Source organism: Belonocnema kinseyi, chromosome 7 (genome assembly GCF_010883055.1).
Source record: "Belonocnema kinseyi isolate 2016_QV_RU_SX_M_011 chromosome 7, B_treatae_v1, whole genome shotgun sequence".
Taxonomy (NCBI): Eukaryota; Metazoa; Arthropoda; class Insecta; order Hymenoptera; family Cynipidae; genus Belonocnema; species Belonocnema kinseyi.
Genome location: NC_046663.1, coordinates 23,823,234 through 23,832,752, shown reverse-complemented (window position 1 = coordinate 23,832,752; position 9,519 = coordinate 23,823,234).

Below are 9,519 nucleotides of genomic sequence, written 5' to 3'. Positions count from 1 at the left end.
CCAACTGCTTTATTTCTCTAGATCTCTGTTCGTCAACCTCTCTCTGTCTATTCTCAATGCTCTCTAGTTTACCCCAAACCTTGTCTTTCTCCTCCTTCCAACTTTTATCCCATTCTTCCCATTTTTCTCTGACCTTTTTCACTTCGCCCCTTACATCGGTTCCCTGCCTATTCATATGAATTTGAACAATAAAGTTTATTTATAACAAAATACTTCAGCTTTCAAACAAAAGTATTTACATTTTCAAGAAAAAAGGTAAGTTTTTAACGAAAAATGTAAAAAAATTATATTGTAATTGAAAAATATTTCCTTTTATAAATACTACTTCTACTCTAAGAACTACTTGATTTCCTTCTTTTTTTTTAATTTTGGTTATAGGAACTTTCAAATTGTGACAAATTTTTACTTTGAACAATGATTTTTTTAAACTCCTTACTTCTAAACCCTCTTTTAATTGTTTCAAAAAATTCTCGTTCCATGTCAAAAATTTTTTATCCCAAGGAACATGGTATTTCTTGATCGAAACTCCCTGTCCTAAAATGAAAACAAGAATTATTTTCACTCTCATTCTCTGCGACGATAGATTGAGTAAAAATTACTTTTTTAACTGGACAACAATGATTAAAAAAATAAGTTGAATTTTGCTGCGATAAGAAGTAAATGCCCAGTATTTTAATGCAATGCCTGAAAGGCGCGTATTTTTAAAATTATTTCTTATTACCATTTTTATGCAATTGTTGTTATTTTAAATTTGAAAAATAAGCTTCAGATACTTTCAAGAACAATCAAAAATTTCTTTGATACACATATTTGATTATTATGCTTTTTAATAACTAAATAATATTTATTAAAAATATATATCATTTGTGTAGAAAACATTCCCTGATTGTTCGTTGACTAATTTTTCAATTTCCTCGATCAATAATATTGAAATTCTAGCATTTGAATATTGTAATACGTTTAACATAGAATCTTTTATAAACGGATTTAAACAGCATTTTAGATAAAAATTTAAAATGGTTAAAATTATGAATTTGTTTTAAACAAAAAAATGTACTTTTAACTATAAAAGATGGATTTTTAACAAAATATTAGATTTTTCAACAAAGCAATTAATTCATTTTCTACTAAAAATATAAATTTTCAAGAAAAAAATAATATATTTCTTAACGGAGTGCTTGAACCATACCGTTCCAACAAAAAAGTTGAATATTTAAGCAAAGAAGAATTTTGTAACCAAAAGTAGCATTTTCATTCAAAAAAATGAATTTTCTACTAATACAGATAAAGTTTTTAATTAAAAAGATAAATTTTTCAACAAAATTTTTGACATTTTGTTAAGAAACGAATATTTTAGTTTACTTTTAGTGATCAATATATGAATTTTCAACCAAAAAATAAGTTTCTTAAAAAAAGTGGAATTTCCAAACCATAAAGACAAATTTTCAGTGAAAAAGGATGATTTTTCTACAAAATTATTGAATTCTGTACTAAATAGTAGCATTTTTACCCCAAAAATATCAAATTTCTCTTAAATTAGATGATTGTTCATTTAAAAAAATTTAACGTGCTTGAATTTTCATTTTAAAAAAAATTCCAGTGCAATTTTCAAGATTGAAATATTAATTTTTTAACCGAAAATAAGTTGCTACAAAAAAAATTGAATTCTAATCCATAAAGAAGAATTTTTCAACCAGAACAAAGTAGTTTTTAACAAAATTGTTGACTTATCTACCAAATAGTTGCATTTTTATTCAACACCAAAATATTAAATTTAAATATAAATTAGTTTTCTTTGGAACAGTTAAATTTTCATTACAGCAGAATTTTCGACCGAAAAGTATAACTTTTTAACAAAATTGTTAAACTTTCAACCAAGCAGTTGTATTTTCATTCGAACATATAGCAAAAAAATAGTTTAAAAAATAGCAAAATTTTAATCCAAAGAAGATTACAGTTTACTTTCCAACACCAAAATAATAATTATAAATAATAAATTAATTTTCTGCTGAATAGTCTAATTTTTAGCCAAAAAGTATGGCTTTCAAACATGTTTGTTAAATTGAGACTCGAGATTATATTTGCCCTGCATAAAATTTGCGTGGCTGCTTCAGGCTGCACGAGTTGGCCCCTGATTGGTTAAAAATCAGTTCTCAAAATTCTACTTTTTAACATATCACTTTGTAGGGAATATTATGGCGCATATTTTACCTTTTGGCAAAAAAGTTGTATCTTTTACCGCTTCTATAAAAAATCAAGAATACTTTATTTTTTAGAACCAAAAATGTCCTATACAATTTCACTTCAACTTGCTCCGAAAAACAAACTTCTTTATATTTTAATATGAAAATTTAAGTACTTGTCCTCAAAACTGTTCTTAAAATAATGTGGAATTGCAAATTGATTGTTATTTTTAAATAAAAAAGTTATACATTTTTTTGGTAATCAATATCAAAGTAACGTTAGCCAATTTTCAAACGCTTTGTTTATCGATTGAATTTTGAGTAACTCCAAACTTCCAGCAAAAGAAGTGTTCATCAGGATATAATAAAATTTTCTGAAAAGTATCACCCTAATTGGATTATTATTTAACAAATTAGGAGCATTATAATAGCATTGGCCGATCGCGTGGAGTGCAATAACTTAAGATCCCGGTTGCATTGCGCCATTTATCCCGCTAGAACACAACTACGAGGTCTGTTAAAACAATACGCGGATTGAGGTCATAAAAAAAAGTAATTTATTTGGAAGTTACACGTCTGGGTCTTCTTCAAAATACTCTCCTCCCCAACGCACACACTTATCCCAATGGTGTTTCCACTTGTTGAAAAGGTCCTGGTACGCTTCTTTTGTGATGGCTTTCAGCTCCTTCGTCGCATTTGCCTTAATCTCCGAAACCGTCTCAAATCTTCTTCCTTTAAGGGTTTTTTTTTGTTTTTGGGACCAGAAAAACTCACAAGGAGTAAGGTCAGGTAAGTAGGGGGGGGGGGGGGGGGGGGGGGGGGGGGGGGGGGGGGGATAACAGTAATCGAGTGTTCGGCCAAAATCTCACGAGTTCTGAGTACTTGGCTCGCGATTGGCTTTTTGGTCGACGGTCATCAAGCGTGGCAAAAATTTCGCAGTGACGCAGTGCATCTTCAATTTTTCGGTCAAAATCTCGTAACAAGATCCAACTGATATCCCACACACTGCCGCAAGCCTCCTAATAGTCAGACGTCGATTTTCGCGCACCAGGGTGTTGATTATGTCAACGTGTGGGTCGTCTGTTGACGTTGAAGGACGCCCAGGACGCTCATCATCGTCTATCGACTGTCGGCCACCCTTGAATCGTTCATGATATCTGCGACTAGAATACCGCGTTTTAAACAGCTGATCTGTACGAACTTAGCGACACCAAGCGGATTCTCCTGGAACCAACTCGAGCCGCGAAATTCAAACAGTCCGCGTATTTTTGTAACAGACCTCGTATATAAACTCTGTCATTAAAATAGGTGTACATTAGAAACACAATGTAAAGAAAAAACGAGTGAATCTTCAGTTATTTTAAAGATTAGCTAGGAAAGTGTTACGCATCACTTAAAATGTAAAGAACATTGAATTTGATTTCTGAGAAAATATGCTTCATAAGAAAAGTGGTAACCTCCATCTTGGTAGTAATGTATGACAGTAGCAATAGAATGCAGTAAAACCTGTGAAGTTGACAACCTTTACAACTTGGCCACCTGTCTAAGTTGGACTGGTTTTTACGGAACCGGAAATCTTGCATTGCCTTTAATAGGATCTTTCTTCGATGCGTTGGCCACTTTTCTATCTTCTCTCTTGGCCGCCTTTTTGCAAGATTATCACATATTCCAACCTGTTGAAGTTGGCCACTATAATTCAAGCAGAGCAGTGAATCACAATTTTCAGTCCGATATCGTTTGAAGATTAGAGATCAAATGACTTCAACCTCTCCAGTAGTCTCCTTTATCTTATTCCAGAATGACTCAGTAAACTAGTAAACTACTTAGCCAGCAGATGCCCCACTCAAACATCAAGGATACTAACCAGTTTGTCATCCCCCACTCCGTCATGGCCAGCCAATGATAAGTCAATGTGTGATAACATAAAGTAGCGAACTGTGAAGATTCAATTAATTTGTTCTCTGCTCACCAACTGGACGTAGAAATATTTCATTCTAGCGTGTAATGGCTTCGGTACATATCATTCTTCTTAGGATGATAGTAAGATTTTTTATAACGAAACCTCAGCGACTGCATAAGAGGTATAAAAAGAAAGAAGATTATTGAGATGATTGCTGAAATGCCGAAAGAAGTTTTGGGCTTATCCGATAAAGATGATAGTCAGCGGAAAATCGCTAAAGCTTTTTATGAAGCGCAGTTGTTTCTTTGGAACATCGGATAAAGCAGGACAGAGATTCTAAGAGCCTGTAATGAAAACTGCTGCAGTAAAAGAAAACAAAAATTATGTAAAACTGAAAATGAAGAACTCAACAACTTGGTTTTTGAGTTTTTCTGTGAATGTCGTTCTATTAATATTACAGACAGTGGACCTATGCTTCAGCGTAAAGCTAAAGAAATAGCAGAAAAGCTTGGTACAGACAATTTTTAAGCTAACAACGGTTGGTTGGAATCCATCCAAAGAAGGCACAACAAGGATTTTCTGTGGCGAATCAGCAGCAGCGGATTTAGAAATGGCAGTAAAATGGAAATCGAAATTGCCGAATTTTTTGAATGAATACGCTGATGAAGATCAATTCAACGCTGATGAATTCGCATTACTTTATCGACAGATGCCAAGAAAAAGCTTTTTGGTCAAAAGAAAAAAATTCGCAGGTGAAAAGCATCCAAAAAAAGTTAACTGTACTTGCCTGCTGCAGTTCTACTGAAAAAAAATTGAAGCCATCTGAAATCGGAAATGCTGAACGTCCTCATGTGTTCAAGGCAAATAGAGTCGATGCAAAAAATTTTCCCGTTACTTGGATTTCCAATAAGAAGGCTTGGATGACTGGAAATTTATTTGAGGAGGGGCTCACCGATTTGAATCAACAAATGGAAAAGTTAAGACGGAAAATCCTGTTACTTCTTGAAAATGCCACTAGCCACAACTGTATAGAAATATTGAGACATGTAACAGGGAAAATCCTTCCACCTAATCTAACATTCTCCAAGTTCATGGCCTCACCTCAGTTTTATATTATAAACTAGAATTTATGTATTTTAAGTGTCTTTAATCAGAGGGCCCCTAGTGGGTACAAAATTTGGCGACGTGTTTACGACATCGTTACGACATCTTGCCGACAACTTTACGACATCCTATTTCCATGTCGTTAAGGTGTCTTTACGCTATCGTAAATAAGTTGTATGATCTGACGATGTCTTTACGATATCGTAAAGACACCGAAACGACATGGACATAGGATATCGTAAAGTCGTCGTAAAGATGTCGTAACGATGTCGTAAAGACGTCGTCAAATGTTGTGCCCACTGGGCCCTTTGTGTGTACAAACTAAAATTTTCTTTTTATTCCTTAAATGGAGGCATAACAAGTCTTGTGTTCAAGATTGTGACTCGAGAGTATTAATTGCTCAATCTTTTGAAATAATTATCTGAACTCAATCTTCAAACTTAAATTTCGAAATGTTTCAAGTTTTTTTTTTAATAACTTTAAAAGATTATTAATACTTTAAATTTTTAGCAAAATATAGGGTAAAAACTATTTTGATGTTATGTTCATTACTCAGTAATTAATTTTCAACAAATTCTGCTAGACTCTATATTTTTTAGATTTAAATATAAGCTTCTAGTGAGTTAAATTAAAACAAAGACATTTTGAAATTTAAAAAAATATTAAAAGGGAACATTATTTAAATGTTTCAATAAAAATAATTTTTTAAAGCGCTAAATTATTTGAATTTTGAATGAATATAAACTTTTTATGTTGTAAACTATTTAATAATTTTTAGCTGAGTAATTTTGACAACAATCTTGAATTACATAAAGATTCGATTTAAAAACTTTAAAAATTAGGTAACGTGAATTGATTATTTACTTTCAGATTATGTAAATCAATATTAGCTATTATTTTCACAATCAAGGTTTACTTTCTCTTTAGAATACCTTTTTCACAATCATATGATTTTTTTGATGTTTTTATAGTGAAATAAGTATCTAAATCCTATTTTCGAAATTATAAGTAAATAATTTAAATTTTTTCTAATTTAGTTTGAAAGGTTATGTAAAAATTATTAGAATGATTCAATCAAAATGATTGTTTAATTCTTCTAATTTTTTGAACTGATTAACTGTTATTTAATTCTACTAAAAATTATGATTTCTAAAGTAAGTGTAAAATGCTATTAATAAATCAAATTAAAAAAAAATAAAAGTAAAAATTTGAAAAAAGACATCAAGTAAAAATGATTTGACTTCTTCAGTAAAAATTATAGTTAAATGCTTTTCATATTGCCAACTAAACAATTAATTATTAGGTAAATGATTTTTTTTAATGTTAAATTGAAGAAAGATTAAAATTTAGTTTCTTAAAATTAGGTGACATAAATTGTTTATTTAATTGAAGGTTATATGATGTTGTATAATTGAATATATAACTTAAATTTTCTTAAAAATATAGGAAACAAACTATTTGAATGATTCAATGAAAATAATTCTTCAATGCTTTTGATGTTATAAACTGATTAATGACTATTTAGCGGATCAAGTTTTTTTATATATTAAAAAACAGAAAGCCTGCATTTTAATTTTTGTCGATTAAGTAACATAAATAGGTTATGCACTTTAAAGTCATGTAATTGAATATTACATTTTGTTTTTATAATTAATGTTCATTTATATTTTAAATGCCTTAATTCCAGTTACACAATTTTTTAATATGATAAAAATAGTTGTTCAATTCCTTTGATGTTATTAAGTCATTAATTAATTATCAGTTGAACAATGTTTTTTACAATTTTAAATCACATTCAAATTGAACTTTAATTTTGTGCAATTGAGCAACGTAAATTTGTATTTAATTTTTTCTGAAATTAGTTTAAAACGTTATTAATAATTCTAAGTGTTATAAAAATAAAAAGTAGAAATTATTTTAGTGTATCAATGAAATTAATTGTTCCTTGCTTTTTTCTTTTTAACTGATTAATTAATTACTAACTGATTTATTTTTCTCAAGACATCAAACTTAACTAAAATATAAAATGATAGAAAAAATTAAAATCTTTGAAAGCTATCTCGCTCTTTAGTATTACTAATAGCACCAGTAAATTTTACGTTACATGAATTCATGGAATATATTATTTTAGATTTTAATTCAGCGAAACTTTGAGTGATAAACAATTTTAACAAATAAATAGCTAATTGAAAATTGAGTAAATAATAAAAATAAATATAAAAGTAAGCGCGCCCACATAGTAGCCTAGTATCTATAAGTATTGATAATCAATAACTAAAAAAGTAAGTGTCGTATTTGCCAGAAACTCTAAGTTAAGGAAGAAAGAGAAAATAAAATATAAAGTGATAATTATTTTTTTTGTCTAATCAATGGTATCATTAGTAAAAAGTTTATTTTTCATAAAAACCAGAAAAATAAAATTTTAAAGAATTTTTTAGGGAAAAATAAGCTGATCGTAAAAAATTAAACTATTTGCTTGAAACTGATCTTTTTTGTTGAAAATTCATTTATTTTAGAAGAAAATTCATTTTTTTCGTTTAAACATTATTATTTTCTTTAAAAATTTGTGTTGTAAAAAATAATTTTATGAATGTTTGTAATCAGCCTGTAAATACGTACATGTAATGTAAAATGCAAATACTAAATCTACGTATTTTTTTAATCTCTCCCTATCGACTACAATCCAAGATCCAACTTACACACTCATCCACATTCAACTGTTCCTCCTCCTCTCCTTTACATCTCTCTAGTGCATGTGCCATTGCCTCCATTTCGTATCCACATACTCTACGTGAATTCTCCTCTTTATCCATTCATTATCTACTTGCTCTGACTCCTTCTATCAATCTAAAGCGTACAATCCTACTCCATTTCTCTTCCTTTTTTATTTTTTGCAGATATTTTGGTTCCGTCAACCCTTTTTACATCATATATCATCTATTGTACCTCGAATCTCTAATCTTTATATCCCTTCTCCTTGTTTTACTAATGGCTCTAACTCTATGTCCTGCCACTTGATAACCCCTTCACATATATTACAAAACCTTCTCTTTTTTTTCTTTTTTCCTCCCATTTTTAATTTTTCAAATTGTGTCTCGCATCATTATTCCGAACTTCGCTCAAACATGCTTGTCTTATTCTGCTTTCCTTTCCCACTTTCAGTTTCCCTTTAAACCTCCGGGCTCTCTTAATTTGTTTAATCTTTTTTTTTATCTTCCTAATTCTTCCCTTAACATGCACCCTTGGCAACTCCAGCTAACCCCAATCACCCACCCCTAAAATCGCTCAATGCTGCTCTCTACTTTCCTATGTTCCTACCATCATCAGATCTCTACTCAATAAAAAAACCGCACAAACCAAAAACAACCAGACCCTCATTCTACAATCGTCCTCGAACCTTCTCTTTCCTATACCCCATACTTGGCATACCTTTTTATTCACACATTCAATTTTTTTCCTTACCTGTAGCTCGTTCCCTCTTTCTTCTATAAACCAGAAACCTAGGTAAAAGAACTCCTCTACAACTTCCCATTTCGGTCTATTCATCTTCCAAACGTAATTTATTTTGCTTTTTCGATTTTTGAAGAACATTGCGTTTATCTTACCTACATTCACCGTCACATCTTTTGCTCTCACATACGGATCTGAGATTCTTATCATTAGGTTCATCCCCTTCGCATCATCTCCTAACAGAACTACATCGTCCGCGTATGCTAGAGAGTATAGTTTGCTCTCACCCAAAACCATTCCTTCTTTTTCTTTCTTCTTTAACGTCTCCTCTAAGTCTGGCAACGGCATATTAAATAGTAACAGACTTAACGGGCACCCTTGAATTAGACCTCTTCCTGTCTAGAAAACCTGCTCTTTTGTCTTTTCTATTTTCACCCTAATTCTGATTTCAGTAAAAATTTCTTTTATCCTTTTCATCAACTTTATCTCTACATACCTCTCTTTCCTTGCCTGCCATAACACCTTTCTGTTTACTGAGTCAAACGCTGCTTTGAAATCTACGTACAAGGCGACTTGTTTCCCTTTCTTTCTCTCCAAATTTCTGTTAACTACGTAGTTGAGTAAGTAGATATTTTTTATAGTTCCCATGCCTTTTCTAAGTCCCGTCTAATTATGTGGGATACTTTCTTTTTGTTCTACCTAACTATCAACTTTATTTTCTAAGATTTCTGCATATATTTTATAGTTGACTGGCATGAGAATAATTCTTCTGTATTCCTCTACCTTCCTTCCTTCCCCTTTCTTGACAAGCAGTACAACCAGTCCTGCCATACACTCTTCCGGCCATCCTTCAACTTTCGAGACCTTGTTGCAGATTTTCAC